Source organism: Anoplolepis gracilipes, chromosome 1, assembly GCF_047496725.1.
Source record: "Anoplolepis gracilipes chromosome 1, ASM4749672v1, whole genome shotgun sequence".
NCBI lineage: Eukaryota > Metazoa > Arthropoda > Insecta > Hymenoptera > Formicidae > Anoplolepis > Anoplolepis gracilipes.
This window is the reverse complement of record NC_132970.1, coordinates 6,534,732-6,554,693: the sequence shown is the minus strand read 5'-3', so window position 1 is coordinate 6,554,693 and position 19,962 is coordinate 6,534,732. Positions and strand designations below refer to the sequence as shown.

The window sequence follows — 19,962 nt, the reverse complement described above, 5'->3', positions numbered from 1 at the left end:
ATATATATATACTAATCACACGTACACACAAAACATTGTCAATGTAATAGTTTCAATCAGCGAGAAAATGATTAAGCTAAAACAATATTAAAACATTCTAAAAACACGTTAAAATTTTAAACATAAAAAATTCGAAGTATTTCTTTAAAAATAAATAACGCCTGTTTGACATACAATCGATACATGCCACATAAATTATGCGATGCGATCGAATTTCAATAATTGCAATATAAGGAAGAAAACTTTTTATTATTATGTTTATATTGTTTACATTAAAATAATATTAAATATTTTTTTAAATAACTGAAATAATATTACTGCATTTAATTAAAATTTAGTTAACTCTTTCAATATAAAGATTTTTTCGACAGAAAATCGTCAATCAATGGGATAATTAATAAACAATTCATGACGTGTATGATGTTACGCTTTTTCCAATATCTAATCTTTCTGTAGCGTCTCCTCTCGTCCTCTTCGATAAACCTCAGCTGCATTATTCGAAAAGTTCGAAGTTCGACCGAATATTTACAGGCCGTGTGCCGGGGACCGCGAAATTGCATAAACTTTTCAAATAAGGCCGAATCTTATAAATCTGCGGCCGAGAACACTGTCCGCGGAAGTTCGAGACCGCGCCGCGGGGTTATTAACTTCGGGTCACGCGAAACTATCAGAGCATCGTCAAAGTCGTTTCCGCACTTTCGCACGCTGATGCGGAAGACCAATTCGTGAAACTCACGTCCCGCACGTGACAACTTTGTTTTCGCTCCGCGTGATCGATTAGATTGTGCATTCATAACACAATTACAATATCATTACACTTTGCCGCCGTAGAAGGACCCGTCTATTACGTATTACATTTTAATAGTGAGACTTATATTCGATATAAATGGTGGATAAATATATTATATAATATATATTATATTATATATTATTTAATAATAGAGAATTATAAAAGAAATATAAATCTTTTTATTGAGAAAACTTAAGATTCCCAGTGCTAAACTCATTATCGAGCATTTAAAATGTATATTGTTTACAACGAGTACTATGATCATGAAAATTCTCGACGCGAATATATAAGGAGATAGTTAAAAATCATTATAGAGAATATCGCAGCGGGATAAATATGCTATTATTTATAATAATATTCGAGTATCGTATTCTTATCTATATAATATTTAAGCAATCATATCTATTTTCGTAATAGATTGGAATATTTTGCTTGCACTTAATAATAAATAATCATATGCGAATTTATTTTATAAATGATGCTCGTCGTTTGCCATTTCGGAATACCGTCAGAGCTATATGTTCTTTGTCTATATGCTAGCTTTTAATCTTTTGACATCGAAATGAATGATTTGTTGCATTGAATGGTTCGGCGAACGAAAAATTTAGCTTTTTTAGTCTTATAGTACACGTCTATCTATTGACTCAAGGAGTCAGAGAATCTCTTTGATGACCTTTTTCCCTTTTTCTTTTATGCTTTACGGACACTAGATAAATATGAGAAATTCTCTGACAGTACCATCAGTATAATAATTTTAAGAAAACGAGAACGCGTTGTCAATGCTCTCTCGTATTCTTTTGCTTTTTTTCTTTGTCTTTTTTTCCTATTAGTATTAACTGTCGAAGGGCATTATTGATGATTGACGAATAGCGGTATTGTTCGTCTCGTTGTCGTGTTGTATTGATTGCCTAGTACAATAGTGCTTTTTCATTAAACTTAGAATTGATATGACAAATACGACTTTTAAGAATAAAGGCGCTCTAATATTGGCGAACATGAACTTATGGCTACAATTCAGAGCGTTCATTATTGATACAGACGAATAAAGATATCAGTCGAAAGGTAAATAGGTTAGTAGGTATATGTTACATATTATTTTCTTAAAGGTAAAGCGAATAATGGTACAATAATTTCGTAGCATTCTTTATCAAAATATAATATTTGATAAATAATAGCTTTACGTTATTTTATATAAAAAAATAAACTTATTGCTTATAAAATTCATTAAATTCATTAAAATTCATAAATTTTAAATATACCATTTATGTAAAACAATGAATAAAATTATTTATTATTTAAACAGTGTGGAAGATTAAATGAAATAATTGTTAATATTTTATGTAATATATACTAATATATAATATATAATATAGTTTTCAATCACTACATTTATATTTATGTTCTCTCTCACGCAATTTATTTTATATTTTAACAATCGAAATCCATATAAAAACTAAACAATTAAACGTAATTAGAAATTAATTTATCAAATCATCGATTGTTCAAAATAATAAATATTGAGTGTTAAACTTAAAAATAAATACTAATAAAAGTTTTGAATAAATTAATAATAAGATAATAATACAATTAATAATAAAATAATAAAGCCTAATAAAATACAATTCCAAGAAAATTTATTAAAAATTTAACTTACGTTTGCTCTAGTCTCAGGATAGTGTAACGTTCACAATTCTATCGAATGCCACTTGAACCAAGGATGATGCTGGAACAAATGAATATCTATTATTATATTTCAAAGATAACAATCGTTAAAAGCTGACCGTAACGTCACGATCAGTATTTTCAATTAGCAAATACGCATTTAATATTCCATGCACAATTAATATTCCAAAACAGTATTAAAATTATTTTAACGATGCAGAGCTTTAGTTATTACACATACATCGCTATTCATCGAAAAAAAAATATATTTTACGATTATATTATGTAACTTTTATATAAGTAATAAAATTTATATAAATGCAAGTGTATTTGGAATATATAATAATATAATAATGCTACGTCATATAAATTATTTGGTACAACGTGCGTTTTAACTGATAAAATTTGTTCGTTCGCTTGAGAGCATTGACAAAAACCTTAAATAAAATAAAGGGACAAAGGATGTGTTTTCCCAATTTCGATAAAAGTCTGTAAAATAGCGAAAACAATCTCCGGTCCCATATAAAGCAAACAACGAGGAATGAAAAAAACTTTCTGTTAAGAGAAAGTAAACGACGTCAAATCGATCGTTGTCGTGTAAGCCGCTTTTTTCGCGGGAGTTCTAGTTTAACAATACATACCGGATAACCGAGAAAGAGTACAATAATCGTTAACTGCGTTTGTCCGGGAAAAAAACCTGACAAAAATGGCATATGGCAGTCGTTATACTTTATACATTGCCAGATATATGGAGATAACTAGGATTCGATACATGTATCTTTAACGATGCAGAACGAGTTCAAAAATAATTGTGACAAAATTTAATCTTGCTGATGTATGTGGATTTTGCATCTGTTTTACAGCAATATATTTACAATTCTTGTTTAAATAAAAATTTCGATTTACACATTATTTACTTTATTTCATTATTAATCGGATTAAGAATACATTTTTTATAATAATTCTGCAATGTTTCAAATTTAAAAGAAGTTTATTGTTACATTTCATTTGCCTGAAGATTAATAAAAAATTTCTGTTTATATAAATAAAAGTTGTTTATGCAATTTTTATTTCGACAGGAATTAGATTATATTTGTGTTTTTCCAACTGTTAAAGATAACTTCAGAGTTAAATATTTAGAAATTAACGATATATTATAAATTGTATTAGCAAATAAAAGATTGTATTTGTCAGATATAAAATTATTAGATAAAAATTAATTTTGTTTATAATTAGGGGTGAAATAAAGTATATGCTAAATAATATTAAATATTTGCAGTATATTCAAACTTTTATGAGTTTGGAAATATAATGGTAGGGGGCCATTTATATGTAATAAGACTTTCTATGCTGTAATGGAACTCAGTATAAGTACTATGAAATGTAAGAGTATCATATTGTAATTGAAAGTCTCTCAAACATATTCCAATTTTTTATGAGTATTTTAAAAAAATAATAAAACATAAACACCTACGTGCAATCGAAAATTTATAGTGTGTACACATCTACAAATAAGTATCTGATGATAAATATAATATCTGATGATAATACAATATATATTTTATTTTATTCAAAAAAAATTAGAGCTAATAATAATGATTCAATAAATAATAATTTAAGAAATACTAAAAATTAAGGTGTAAATAATTTTAACATCTGCCGTTTATATATACAATATATATATATATATATATATATATATATATATATATATATATATATATATCATCATCATCATCAGATAATTATTTTGTATATGTGTACAGCTATAGAATTTCAATTGCATGTAGAGAGTGTTTCAAAGTACATACTTATAAAAGATTCGAGTATGTTTCATAAATTTTCAGTTACATTTTGATACCAGTACCAACATCATTCATTATATAATTTGATCATTTATGGGTGCTTTCCATTTAGAGACACAAGTGTCGTTCTATCTTTGTTGTCACTGGATGTTGGAAAAAGATAAACCTTGTGTCGCTAAATGGAAAGCTGGGTGTAATATAATGTAATGTAATATTTTTTACAATTACATTCAAATATATATATGATTTTTATGAATTTTAATCAAATAAAATCTAGTTACTGAATTGTACTGATGTGGGATTTATGAATATTGAATCCCACCCCTACTTATAGAATGAGCCTGATAAAATTCAGAAAGTTAATTATTAATTATTATTATCGTCATTCGCGAATATTCTGCTGGTAATCACTGAAAAAGGGACAAAATCCTTTTCATTTCGTGTTATTCATTTTATTTACGCGAAAGATTATTAATTAACGAAAGATTATTAATAACGTTCATGTTAGTTACGTACTTATTCCTATTTCGTGTCGATACAATTTTATGTTCGTGGATCAAAACTTTAAAATGCTATAAAGTCATAGATCACATACACTTAATTAATTTCAGTGATTAAATATACGAGTTTTGTAATTTCGTTAATAAAATATATTTAATTTATTATCTTTCATATGTATATAATATACACACATATATATATATATATATATATATATATATATATATGCGTGTGTACATTTGCTTATGTAATTTGCTAGATAATTATATATAGAGATATGTAATTCTCTCTTTTTTTATATAAAGTCCCATTAGAGTGTCTGACATATGCATGCCATTTTCTACGATGATGGTTTAAATCATAGGATAATGAAAATTCCGCGTTAAAGACGAAAGCGAAGCCTCGTTACAAACAGGCACGCAGTTTTCTTTGTTCTCGCTTGATGAGTAAATTAAGTTTGAAAATCAAAGGGCTATAGCTTCTCGCAGTCCACTGTGCGTACCGCGGATCTAATCGGATTGCCACAATAGCGAAGGAACAATATACGAGCACTTTCCTCATCCCCGCAGTTATGTTTTATATGTTCTCGTCTTCTGTTACTCTTCTTTCTCTCATAATTTCTCAAATGCGAAACATTCGCGCAGAACGTTGCGCAAGTACGCCGGCTTCTTCCTTGGCTTCTCGTGCGGTGGCCGATATAATGCGAATTCAATTATTACTAAGACAAGGAGGTGAATCGTCGGCGAAATCGTGTAGGAAAGTAAAGAAATATTGCGGAGAGAAAGCAAAGCAAACGCGCGTAGAAACGGTCGGCGGTGAAGGCCAGGTCGTAGCGGATACGGACTGAAAATGCAGGGATAAAGCGCAAGAGGCCGTAGAACAAGCAGAAAGCATCGGTAAAACGAAACGTTACACCGAGTCGTATATTCTCTGTATATACATTCAGAAAATGGTTGGAAATAGCATTTTTCGTTGCAAATATCTTAAACATTTCGAAAGAGACTAGCTTGTGAACCGACAAACACAAAGAAGCAACAATAGAAATTGATTTAAACATTGACATATACTTTTATACAATATTGCAAATCAGCGTATTATAAAGATGAGTACAATTATATGTCAAAAATTTAATTTCTATCAAGACTCCCGCAGGATACGCTCAAAAAAAGTGAATAATTAATAATAATTAATATCTCCTGCAAATAGCAACAATATTTTCAATAGCTATCACAAACAAACACGAATAACTATTATACTGTTATATATTGCTTTAAAATTGATGTTTTGTTATTACAGTGCGATTAAAATTGATCTCACCGTGTATCGTTAAATGAAAATTGATTGTAACCAGTACTCTCTCTCTCTTCTCTCTCTTATGCAATTTTACACGCCGCGAAATAACGTACACGCGATTGATCTCTTATCACCCGTGGTTTTTTCATAACGGCATGTGTCAATCTTCTCATGTCACGCGGGCAAATATTTGTCGAATTCATAACAAAAACACGTTTCAATGGCACGCTCCATATGAAACCCAGACAGCGACGAAATTTATACCTTGTGCAACCATTTGTGTATGTCGCATAGTATTGCCATATATTTACTACGTGCCTGTACTACTGTCGCATGCAGATGTGGACTATATGCTGTCGACGGTCATGAAATGATTAAATTAGAAGTAAATAGACAGACACGCTATGACACGCTATATTGCAGAAAATACAAGCATGTTCGAGTACTTTGGCTTGTTGTATAAATTAAATTCATTAAACCCATTCATTTAGTTATCGAATCATTAATCCTGCCTTTTTTCGGAACTTTATGAAGCACTGTAAATGACAGGAATTAATTATCACTTTGAGCAACGTGGGTAACGCCAAAACATAATTCCAATACTAACAAATCGATCTATTATCAAAAAATATTTTGATTCAAAGATTTAATTTATGATGACGTTATGATCATTAAGGAATATGTTGTGTCAGAAAAATTGCAATTTTTATGTACGTGACATTCATTTATCTAAAAGAATGAGCTAATATCTACAACCTATTATCGAGCTAAGTATATTTGTCATCACCTTCATTTCATAAATCTATAATGTTTTTATTTTATATTCTGATTTAAGAATATGATATCTAGTTTTTTTATTCGCGACGTTCTGAAAGAATGAGCAAAAATACGAATACATTAAGAAAATTGCAATTATTTGTTATAACGTTGACATCTCTTCTATCATGTACATACAGTTGTATTTATATTAACATTATATTTCGTGTCATGGAAGATTATATATTTAGTTTGCGATTGCTTGATCTCTTTTTCCATAAGGATGATACATTGTATATAATCTGACATGATGTAATATACTATAGTATCATGTTAACAAAGCGAACAGTTTGTGAAATTTAAAATTTAAATAAATGAATATAGCGGAGTTTTAATTTATGCATATTTAAAAAAGTTGTTATGCATCATTCAAAAGTGTTACTGCCATCCTATCCGGCAACTTAAACGACGCGCGCATGACACACGGACATACCAATGTTACAATGTAATTTTCTAAAAATTTCAATATTGCAAAGTAATCCGTTCAATAATATATATATATATATATATATATATATATATATATATATATATATATAACAGTTACAAAAAAAGAATATTTTTTATTTGTATTATAATATTTATTTTTCAAAGAAAATTATTTAAATTAGTTTTAAAAAAGAGAAAATATGTAAAAAAATATTTTACATATAACATATCTGCAGCCAAATTGTTGCGCGTTAGAGCACTTATGACGATGTAATCGATGTACATGCAACTCGATATGATGCAAGGAAAACATATTCGCTGAACTGAGTTTCCGAAGAGCAAACACCATTCCAATTCCGCGTATGAGGAAGTTATAACTCAGCGACGGTAGTTGGGGAATATTTGGTCATTGCGTGTATCATATCGAATTTTGTAGCAATAAAAAAAAAGGGAAATGTATACAACGCTATGTGACGAGCACGTTATCATCGTCGGTAACGAGATTCTATCCCGTAGATAGGACCTAATCCGCATGATAGATGTGGTTACGCGACACCGCATCGCGCGCAAGTTGCAAATTTCTCCCTTATCCATGGCTTTTTATTTCAAGCGTGTCGGCTCCGCAGAGCGGGCTCTGGAGAGCCCCTTAAATTTCGCCCCTTGTAACCCCTCCATCGACGAGGGGGACCGGGGAGGTTGCCGTCGTTGCCTTGCGCGAACTTAACACCCTGGTTATTCGCTAGAATTGATTCCGGGCGAGGTAGAACGAGAAAGTCAGTGTTTATTCAGGAGCTCTGGAGAACCATGAGATGGGCGAGATTGAAACTGAACTATTTTCAATCGAAGCTGTCCGTTCTACTCCTCTCTTCGAACGAACCCTTTCTGCATATTGCAAATCGAATTCGATCTGTGCTCGATGTGCCCCCGTAATCTGTCTCTGCTTGGTGGCTAGCTATCGTCTTATCGCGATCCACATCGAATACGCTACAATGATTTATTTCAGCTAACAAATGGCGAAGAATCCCTTGAGCTCGCGGATGACATCGCTTTTAAGAGTCACATTTTTGTCTAACGAAAAGTTGTTTTGTCGCATTATATATATGTACATATTATTAAAGACATTTGCATTTTATATATACTTTACAAGGGATTATGAATCCTTCCCTCTGATTTCAAAAAAGTTGGTAAATTCCCAAAAAATCGTCGAGGAAGAAAAACAATTTTAATTCCTCTTGCTTCTTTTAATATTCGAATATAAATATCAAATTGGAATTCAAATATAGATCGAAAGTAAGAAAAGAATATGTATGATTCTTTTAATGTTTAGAAGATGAATGTCAAGAAAAAATTAAGTAATAATTTACGTGAGATGATTAAATGAAATCTAGGAGCAACAATATAATGGAAAAAGGAACGCCAAGTTAAAGGAGAATGCTAAGCTTATCGTTGGTGCCGTAAGTTTTAACTAGCTATGTATATGCCGAGCAAAAGCAATGAAAGCTGAGGTATTAACGCGAATAACAAGACCAACCGTAGATGCACACAGGAATGTAATTAGTTCCTAATTAACTTAGCAAATAAGGCGAGCTTTATTGCTGAAAACATCATCTATAGTGCGCATCATTTCTAGGTAGAAAACTGGCAAGCAAATGTCGGATACGTGTTGCTTTTTGACTTTTTAGTGTCATTTTCTTTCCAATTATGTTAAATATTACATAATGTTTTGTACATTTAGAACGGCAAATATGCCAACTTTTTTACGATAAACAGAGTAATGGATAGAAAATTTTTTGAAATAACATTTTTCAGATAAAATTTTTTTTTTCCGTTTATATAAATGTGTACCAACTTGAGAAATATATAAATAATAAACAATATTAAATTTTTTTTATTTATTACATGGAATACCAACGAAAAGAAAATTATGAAAACAAGCATACAATAAAATAAGGAATTTGATGACTTTTAAAAGTTCGGTTGAAAAGTTGTATACCCTGCACATTTTCTTTCCAGAATGAGACATACGTAAAATTTCTGCATTAAAAGAGAAAGACAGAATAATACTCTTTCTATACTTTTTAGATAGATGTATATTTATGTTAAATTTTTCATATTTATAGTGAATATTGAATTGAGTAAATAAAAAAATTTACGATAAGAAGGAAAACTTTAATTTCTTATATGTATATACATGTAATAAGGTAATATAATTTCTTAATATTTCTGCATCATAATATACTACCTATTAAAAAGCATATTATACTAATTATAATATTATAACATACATAGTATACTAATTATAATATACATACTTATTTTGCAATTGTAATGTGTTTTTCTACATGTGTATATAAATTAGTTTTTAAAAGAAATATCTATTTAATGATTTCTCCTTCTTGTTTGTCCGTGAAATTTCTTATCATCGTGTAATATAGTATATATATATATATATAAAGTCTAGCAATTTGAGAGAGAAGTTTTACAAAAAAATGCGCGTCAGAAGCAGAAGAAAAGAAGCGAACGTACGACGCCGGTGCACGAAAAGCACGGAAACGTTAATCTCGTTTCGTACACTCATAATTTCTCGCGCGCATTACTTCAAGTAACGCTTACTTTCGCGAGAACGGAAGAACTTGAGCCGCGTACGGTTAATTAAACGTCGCCTCCAGTGCCGCGGAATAAATCAAGTTGTCCACAGCATGGTCCCGCGCGTCCGGTGACGTCATCATTGGATATATAACATTTTTTTTACTTTAACAATACTGATAAGCCAGTACGTGTATCATAGCACAGAAAAACAATCGTATATGAATATCTATTCATCTTTTAATTACACTATTATATTAATAAAATAATACAATAAGAAAGCTTGATTTGTTTTACTCAGAAAATATATCTACTTTTTTTAATAATTATGTCTCATAAAAATAAATCTTTCCTTCATTTCTTTCACTATTTCTCTTCTTATAGAAAAATAGCCTTCGTTTTTGATTAACCGGCTTTTCTCATCCACTCTGAGCAAAACTGCGAGTATCATCCATTTGCGGTGCATTATGCATGGTGGTCGTATTAAAAAGTAGAACCAGGCGCCACGAGATATGTGGCAAGGCGCCGAGAGGTCGTTGAAGGAGCAATGATCGGGTCACGGTTGCGAGCGATATCATATCACAATGCCAGTTAATACGCGTCGAACGCATCGTGTATTCAGGACAGAGTATATCGCTCGCGCGAGCGTTGCAACATAGTCTGAATAACAGGCGTGTATCCCTGTATGAAAGATGAGTGAAGAGGAGAGAAGAGCTCTCTCTTTCGCTCTCTCTCTCTCTCTCTCTCTCTCTCTTGTTGTGGATGTGCGTTCAGTTGAATGTCGACGATGGTAGTTGGGCGGAGCGCAAGTCACTCACAACTGTCCTCCACATACGAACACGCATGCGAGGCATTAATCATATCGAGAACACCCACCCTCCTTGGATTATCCCCTCGGATTTCTCTCCCTCTCCAACCACTGGCTGGAATCTCTCTTTCTAGCTAGCTCTCTCTCTCTCTTTCTCTCTTTGGCTCTCCTGGTGCAACCCTCACTCAACTCTCGCGACGTCCACAGATCATGCATACGACACATACATGGCGATCCGTCGCCATGGAGGAAAGGACTAGGAAGAGAGGTAAGAGGGGTGCGAGCCCATGAGTACCTACGACGTGCGCTTGAAGTCGAATTTAATGACGATGTCCATCATAGTTTGCGGTCGTGTGAGAACCTATCTACCTACCTACAACGAGCGAGCGATCGGGTGCTTTCGCAGCCTTTCATAGATTGGTTTGCCGTCGCCGACCGAACTTTCTCACCGAAGGACCTCTCGACCGTGCTAGATCGATTAATATGCGCGTGGAATTCACCCGTCGAGAGGGTGTGGCGAGAATAAACCCTTCTTCGTTTACCTAACAGAATCGGAAATGACTTCTTGAGAGATCTAACTACAGAAGGGTCTTCCCATTCTATGGATATGTATGCGTCATGAATTGAATCATGGCGCCTCTTCAATGTGATTAACTTTATTAGTTCTTTTGTTTAGTTATTCTTTGCTTTAGAATTACTTCTCCTGAAATTACTGGGAAAATGTATTAGAATCAATTCTCTAGTTAGATTTTATAGAGAGTATTTTTACATTTTAACTTTTAAAACACAGTTTGTTAGAAACGCTAAAGGCAATTTCTATTGGTTTCCTGAAGTTGTTCGACACGAAGCTAAGATATGTGAAAAACGGGAAGGGCGGAAATTCGGTACAAGATTTTCTCAACACTGTTTTTAACCGGCGAACACGAAGTAAAGTGAGAAGAAACTCCTTCGTTCCCACATGGGAGATTCCTTTGCCGAAAACACGACGTTTACGATCGCTTCTCGCGTACGTCCATTTCTCAGGCGACGACGTTAAAAAGAGAGAGATACACGCGGTTTACCTTCGCGTAGACATCGCGAAAACACGCGGTGTACTGTGTATATACGACGGTATCGATCGAAGGACATCGTACGAACAGCATCTAATACTTGAGAGTCAAATACACCGCCCGTTATTTCCGAAGAAATCACGCTGGAAATGAATACCTATTGTCTATGGTACATAGGTATTGAGTTCCACAAACCACAAACCTACACATCACTGCTTTAGAGACATTATCGTATGAAATGCGCATTTAAATTCTCGAATTAAAGAGAAACATTAATGATGATAATTCTAATAATCGAACACGACAGAATTTATACGAATAAAAATGTTGACGGAACAAGTCTTGTTTAATAATGGCCAATTTACAAATTTGGCTAATTTTCCTTGGCAAAGTCTCATTGGCGCCAGTACACCTTGGCATTAAAACAGCGAGAGTCGGTCGTGCGACTCGGGAAGAAATATACTTTTCTCGAAGGAGGCCAGGGACGAGTTGTTCTCGTTACAGGTCAACCGTGTATGCTGTCAGGCTGTTCTGTCTTCGTCCTTTCTTTGCGTCGTTTTATGTATATCTGCTCATCTCCGGTAGTGTGTAGTACGCGTAAATTGACCGTTCGCTACATCAAGCCTTCATGGCAAGCGTTTTTACGAGACTTCAGCGCTGTCTCGTTAACGTGCACTAACGTAAGTAAGCTCAATAACACACGGACGGCCTTTCTCAAGGCGATCGCGAAGAGTAAAAGAGGCGCGATTAATGTGAAAGGCGAAGATATCATCTTAGCCGATATGAACGTGAGATATTTTCAACGTTATTTCTTATCGCATGTTTTTCAGCCTAATTTAGGAAAAGAAAAATTCACATTTATGATAAAAGATTGAAGAATAATTATTTCTTCTGAATGAAATATTAAAATATAAGAATGTCACTTTTTTAAAATATAAGAATGTTTATTATTGAATTTTCATTTTCAATCGAGTTTAATTACTGTAGACATTCAATATACCTGTGTCAATTATATTATGTCAAGGATATATTTACCAATATCTACTATTGTAACATTAGATCCCTTAGATATCTGATATTACCAGTGGCTATACAGATTCACGCTATGATTATATGTCCATGATAACCAGCATCATGATCGCTTTTGAATTTTCAACTAGCTGTTTGCTTAAGTTTGCGATTAGAAGTGTGTTTTGTTGTCAGTTTCCTCGCACACTGCCTTAGAGGTTGTAAACGCAATATCCGAAACAGATTTGCTGCAAGTTTAATGTCAGACTAGACGAGCACATGTTACACACTTGATCTCAAGAGCGTGATAAGCTCATAATACTGTGTTAACAATAATAACAATGTTTGAATATAACGCAGAATGACCTAGCGAAAAGTCATGGAATACATTCCAATTGTTTTAAATAAACAGTTCTATATTAATTATCACAAGCGATACTTCTCAACTATTTAAATCGCCGACGAACCTCGCACTGACAAAAAGTACAAAAGTATCTTTACTAGTCATAAAAATATCTCTTCGTGGAAATCATAAAATAATGAAAACTCTTTGTAAAGCTCATAGCTTTCTCAAACACAAATAGATAGGTAAAAGTAGAGAAGAAAATATAACAAGGCGAAGAATGTGCCTTACATATGCAGAAGAGAGGCCAGTCTGCTTTGTATCGTAGTGACCCGAGTTGCAGGTCATTGATCTGAGCATCTCATCGCTCTCTCTTTCTCTCTGCATGCACAGTAGAATAACAGAGTGTAACGCGGCTTCGACTACTTCCCGATAGTCGCTTGTGGCTACCTTATTATGCTACGCGGGTTCTCGCAAAATTACAGTGGCCAGGCGCGACCTCCGTGCACATCCCGGTTCTCTTTGAAAGCCGGCCTGCCGATGAGCGTAAGAGGTATCGCGCGATCGCGCCTGAATACGAATCGCATGATTTGTGTCGCGTTATCTGCGCCACGGCGACCATTTTAACGGGATTGAGACCAATATTGGCTTTTTCGGTAATGATACTTGGACATTAAGATTGTGCGTTTACGAGTGAGAAACGCTTCGATAAAGATCATTTTATTACACATTGTAGGAAAAAAATAAGGTATAATTAGAAGAAATTTTAAAAATGTTATTTATTGTTAATTTTTATCTCATATAACTATAGAAGGTATCTCATTAAATAAAATAATCTGTCCACATAATTATTTCCCGAAATATTCGTTATTCAAAAAAGTTTTAAACAGAACTTATTCTGTTTCGAGAGGGACACCTTATTATAGCCACAAGTCTTGTTTGGGTGGAGGCACTTCGAACATTTTTTCAATCTAAGTTTTTTAAATGAAACCATCCTAATTTTTTAATATAACGTAATAATACGGTTCCTCGTAATTGAATAGTTTGCGAGATATTTTATATTTTATATTTTAATTTGACATAATTTTATTTAAACTATCAAATATCTCATAAAATACTCATCTTTCATCGATTATCTTGTCTCAATAATTTTATGCACAGACTAATGAGAGGAATCAATTGGTGTAAAGAAAATACATAGTTATTTTAAGGAGAAAATATGAATCTGCTACGAGAAATTTTACACATTTTTTCTTTGAAACAACTATGCATTTTCTTTATATCAATTGATTCCTCTCATTATTCTGTGCATAAAATTATTGAAACAAGATAATCGATGAAATATGAATATTTGATTACAAAGTATGTCACAGTTTATATAAATTATATCAAATTAAAATATTAAATATCTTGCAAATTGTTCAATTTTTATTTTAATTTACTTTCCAATTATTTTGTTAAAACTGGCATTCACAGTAATTTTTAAAAGGCTGTTTTATTCATAAGTCATTTGTAAAAAAAATCAGGTTTCTCTTTCAAATAGACTCGATACTGAAAAAAATTTTCTGCTCTAAAAATCAAATAAAGTACCGGCTAGTTTTTTCTTTTTGTGAAAACTTCCGTATATCGCGGAATATCAAGATTTTTCCGCTGTGTAAATTTCATGAAAATTATCTTCTGCCCCGAGGCATTCCTGAGACTTCATCAACTAGATTCCTATCTTCTTAGCTTGAAAAAGATGAAGATAGAAAATTAAAGTTAACCAAATATCACATGCTTAGTTAAAGCTCCATCGAACCGAACATTTAATGATTATTAATTTAATGTTACTGTGCACATAACGCGTCGTATATTTTTGCACAGTTCTTAATAAACAATTGAAAAGAAAGAACTAGCTGCTCTGAAGGAAACGTACATCTCACAGCGAGATGTTTTATTCTACGAGGATTATGCTTATTTATATAACGCATGGCAGACTCGCCAATACGATCGTGGAAGCACATGTTGTGACCGACGACGTCTTTCTACGCGTGGGTGCGCGAATATACGCGCGCTTGTTAAATATATAAACATGCGCGTGAAGCCTCGCTTCAGACTCTAGGGCGTCGCCGGAAAACATACTGTCGCGAGTAGTCAATCCAGATGTTGGCGGCTGTCTGCTGTCAGCCTAACAAAAATATTTTAGTTTACACTAAATGGCGGCAAACTGACAGAGTAAACGCAAATCGTGAATGAATAAGGTACATAGTTACGGAATCGGATATATCGACTTTAATATTATTACGAATTTTAATGTGTGTATTACTTGTAAAATATTTTATACGTCATATTTTTGAGAAAATCATCATTGCTAAAAAGTATGAATAATTTTTTCTAGTGTTTTAAATAGATTCTTTTGCAGGTTACATACTTGTGAATTACTCCGTACTTGTAATATTGCTATTGGGATCGAATTACGGAGTATCAATGAAAGATCGATATTGTCCACTTGTCTAAAGAAAAAAGAAGAAATAAATGACTATTTTACCAGCGATGTAATTTACTTCTTTTGATATTTGTAAAGAGCGTGCACAGTCAAGCTTTGTACTCCAAAGAATGACAAAAATCATGGTTTAGCGTACCATTACTTTGTACTATTGAAAAGAAGACCTTTGGGAGGCAGCACGAGTGCGAGACTTCGTGGCTTTTAGTTTTGAGTACCATGGATTTTCTCGTTTCCCTTTAGAAATACGATCTGAAAAGGGGGACAAAATTGAGATTATCGCGTCGCGTTCTGAAAGCAGATTTAACCGCTCGAGAAATGAACATCTCTGAGCAGAAAAATATACTTCTTCGTTGACGTCGACTGAATTAAAATGTATGGTGTACATGAAGAATGAATGCAAAATGGGAAAAAAGCACGCATATATAATATGTGTCCGTTATTATAAGCTAAACTGTTATTTTTTAATGTAAATTCTAATGTTAATACTTTTTTTAATCGAATGTTGCATTGTAAATAGAACTTTTAACTTTTAGTCGATTATAGAAACGATTTTTTTCTCATATGATGTCGAAAAATCCATTAAGCGCTCGATTTTACACATCAAAATTTAATTATGGTCAATTCAATTTAATTATAAATGCAATTAAACTAAAAAGTGATATCAGATACATTCAAGTGTTTCTACGTGTATTACCAATATCGACGACTGCAATAGAATTTACTTAAAATTTCAGAGTAAAGAGTATTGCTCGTTCTAGTATTCGAAGGTTCCGACAAATTTCACGACTGTCGCATGCTTTTGCGACAGGGGAGCAGCAGCAGTCCCGGTTGCGCGGGAGAGTTGCATGATTACCACGTGCTTTTACAGGAAAAGAGCGAGGTTGCTAGCTTAGAGAATTCGTGTACACGTCGGACGCAGCACGACCGGTATTCGCATCTCCTACAAATTCCAACTTTGCGTGGATTGTAGAATGTCGGGTGACGCTGCCGGATGCTACAACGTGCTCTTGCTACGCTCGATGCGTTGCGCGACATCGACGGAAGGATATCCATACGAGCCATTAGACGCGAAAGATGGCGATAGAATGGGACAAGGAAGGAAGACGCGGACGCCGAATGAGGGTCGCACATTTCCGATATAACAGTGATTCATAACCGATATACTATAGATAGAAAGACAGATAATCGAAACGTTGCAGATAGTGTTTAATGTTTAATGTATCGAGTCAAATCTATCGGCTCGTAAAAATCATTGATGGAATATCCGTTTTATAAGCTCGGAAATGTCATGAACGGTTGTTGTTACGCTGTCCGTTAATCCTTAAAGCGCGACGATACAAAAACGAATTTTTCGCTTAATGAATCATTATGCGCTGTAATAGTTAGACGAGCGTTAATAGACGACACTAATGAGAAAATACGAAAATGCTTTTCACAATTAACGATTACTGTGATAATATATACATATACTCGAATATGTCGATATATTTTCTGTGATAATAATAATATTTCAATATATAATATATTTCGTCTGTCACGCACCTTTATTTCAAGTCTTGGTAAAAATTCTCCGTCTGTCCAAGTCCGTTTTGCGACTTGGGCAAAGTTGATGGCAGCGAATATTATGTGCAGAATTCTAAATAATACACGTTAACGAACCGAGTTATGAGACTATAATATTACAATATGGTAGAGTTAATGGCATATCACAGTAAAACATAGTATGACTGAAATTTCGCAGACAAAAAGACGGAATGTCTCGCATAGTAACAAATTATTGCGATTATCGTTCAAAGCGTAGTAATAACTTTTGAATTCTATTATCCTGCGTACGTGCATCAAGCAATAATTCGACATTAAATTTTATTAATGCCTTTCTCTCGTAGCAATAATGGCAAAATTGATAGTTCCTATGAAGTTTAGTCCCGTATCCTCGTGTTGTAAAGCTTCTATGCTGAGAGGTGCAAAAAAAGCGTATAAAAAAAACAAAAATTAAAAGAATACGAGTAACGCTAGTCCGTGTTGACACTGTAATAGGTTTACACTTTTACTTTACATTATGCGTTAATTCAACAGTTGTAAGATTAGAGTGCAAGCAGCAATATTTATGCAATATCTAATTCTCTTTTATTTAAGTCTATTTATATAAAAAAAATAATATATCTGAATGTTCTATCAACGATCTTAGCGGACCGTTTATCACAAGTATGTCCCGATTGCATATACTTATTTAAACTAGGGGCATCCTTCTGCGCAATTTACAAGATTAGCAATTGCCGGTCTGTTCTATGAAAATATTGCGAATGCATGTATATGAGCAAAAGCGTGGATACAATAAAATATGAAAAATGCCTGCACGAAACAAATATTACATAATAAATATACGTAATGTTGCACAAAACAACAGATGAAAAATAATAAAAACAGAAAATATCTATGATCCAATATTAGAGCGTTCTCTTTACCGTAAAAATATTTTTTCAAAAATGTATTTCAAAAAATTGTTAAAACAAAAAAAGAGCCATGTACCGAGTATATTTACAGTCATAATCAATCGAGCGATCGTACGATATTTATTATGTTGAGTAAATTATCATCTATTGAATAATAAAATTCATAGTTATATACACATAAATGGAACCGCGTAGTCCCGCAAACATTAGCGGCGTCGATGATATACCATCATTTGGATATATTCGAGGAGCGGACATTTTAATGTTACGGTTAGCCGGCGCTATAAACAAACCCACCATATCCTGAAATGAGCGTGCGATGCGAGCTGCGCGGAATTACTGCCAAGCGTGATTAATTAGCGGACGCGGCCGTAATTCCCGCATCATTCTTTCGCGGTTCTAAAATGCGCTGTTTCGCGCTGTATATACAATGTTGCCGTGCTATTTTGAAATATAGGTTGCTGGTGGCAAGTGATATAAATCAATAATTCTCGGGAGCGACGGAATTATATCGAGAGTACGCCAATTTAAATTTCATACCTCGATATCGAAATATGTAGGCGTATATATCTATTTCACGTAATTTGCTACAGCTTTACCCGTATCATTTTAGATCTTAAGAAGGAAATTGTAAATATTAATGTTGGAAATAAATAAAATTTCAATTAATTTAATTTTTTATTTACCTCCAATTAGTGTTGAAAGTAAATTAAATTAAATTAAATTAATTTCAATTTTAACATACTCTTGTGATAAAAAATACGATGATACTTCTTCTCGTTATAGTTTATTACTTTGATTATTTATATGTACGGGTCATTACGCTTGATCAAAGTCTGGTGTGAAAAAAAAAAGAACAGGAGCATTATTCATACTACTACTACTACTACTTTCACGACAGTTTCATGATTAGTTTCAGCAAATTTCGTAACACGTTGCATGCACGCGCTGACAGAGACTATTGGCTTCATCAGGGAACGTTGTAACAAAAATTCATTAGCTTTGTACAACCTGCGCGGTGCTTGCTACTTCGGGTTTCTGAACTCTACGGACTTTCTCCGCGTTGTATCCATGTATTTACCGTCGCGATACACAGAGTTACGTTTGTCGTTGCCGAGAGGATTGCCTTTCCCGCGCCAGTTTCAGTAGCGAGACCATTCGCAATTAGTGGAACTTCAAATACAGCCATTTCCCGATGTTTGTCGGCGCCAAGTTTACTTGCCTCGTTTGTTTGAGAAGAAACGGAAGGAGCGACACATGCTATCATATATGGATGCTGCACAGAACATTGACTATCTGAGCGTCGATTAGCTGGACAATCCCCGACAATTGCACGGACGTTTAATATATTGTAAAAAGAGATTTGTAATTTTTTACTTAAATGATATTATTGCAAATAAAAGATTTTACACGGAGAAAAGTTATATCTCTAAAATATTTTTACAGTAAAATTACACACAATGACGAGACTTTCGCGCTCAGACTGTGTCGTGGTACCTTTGCTGACTATTGTTCGCCATACGGAAAAACATGGTATCTACATATGAGATGCTCGAGTGTTAAAGAGTCGGACAAGAAAAGGGAGCAAAAGTTTAATTGCTCGATTATCATGACAATTTAGACTCATTCCGCGGTCTTGGCATGGTATGTTCTCTGAACATCTCCCGTACGCGCTCGGTGCATAATGTAACGTAGGTACGTGCCCTATGCGAGAAGGCGCATTTAGAGTCGCATTACATAGACAGTGGTCGGCGACGGAGTGACGCGGCGTAATTGCCACGGCAATTACTGCCGACACATTTCACACGCGCGATGTAACAGCGATGCGCTATTTCGTTACGCGATTCAAATTTTGCTGTTGGTCGACATACTTCAACGAATGAAAACGACGACTGTGCGTATAAAAAAAAAAAACAATCGGCGAATACATTCCG

At 33.6% G+C, this 19,962-nt stretch overlaps 1 protein-coding gene across 2 annotated transcripts in view; it reads right to left on the bottom strand.

Moving 5' to 3' along the window:
• The window catches only part of Kek5 (leucine-rich repeat, immunoglobulin-like domain-containing kekkon 5 protein), a 200,318-nt gene that overhangs the window by 12,540 nt on the left and 167,816 nt on the right, over positions 1 to 19,962 (bottom strand). For both annotated transcript variants that reach the window (XM_072893933.1, XM_072893925.1), the window contains exon 6: positions 2,445 to 2,513. The gene's annotated coding sequence lies outside the window, so the exon portion shown is untranslated. The remainder of the gene's footprint in view (positions 1 to 2,444; positions 2,514 to 19,962) is intronic.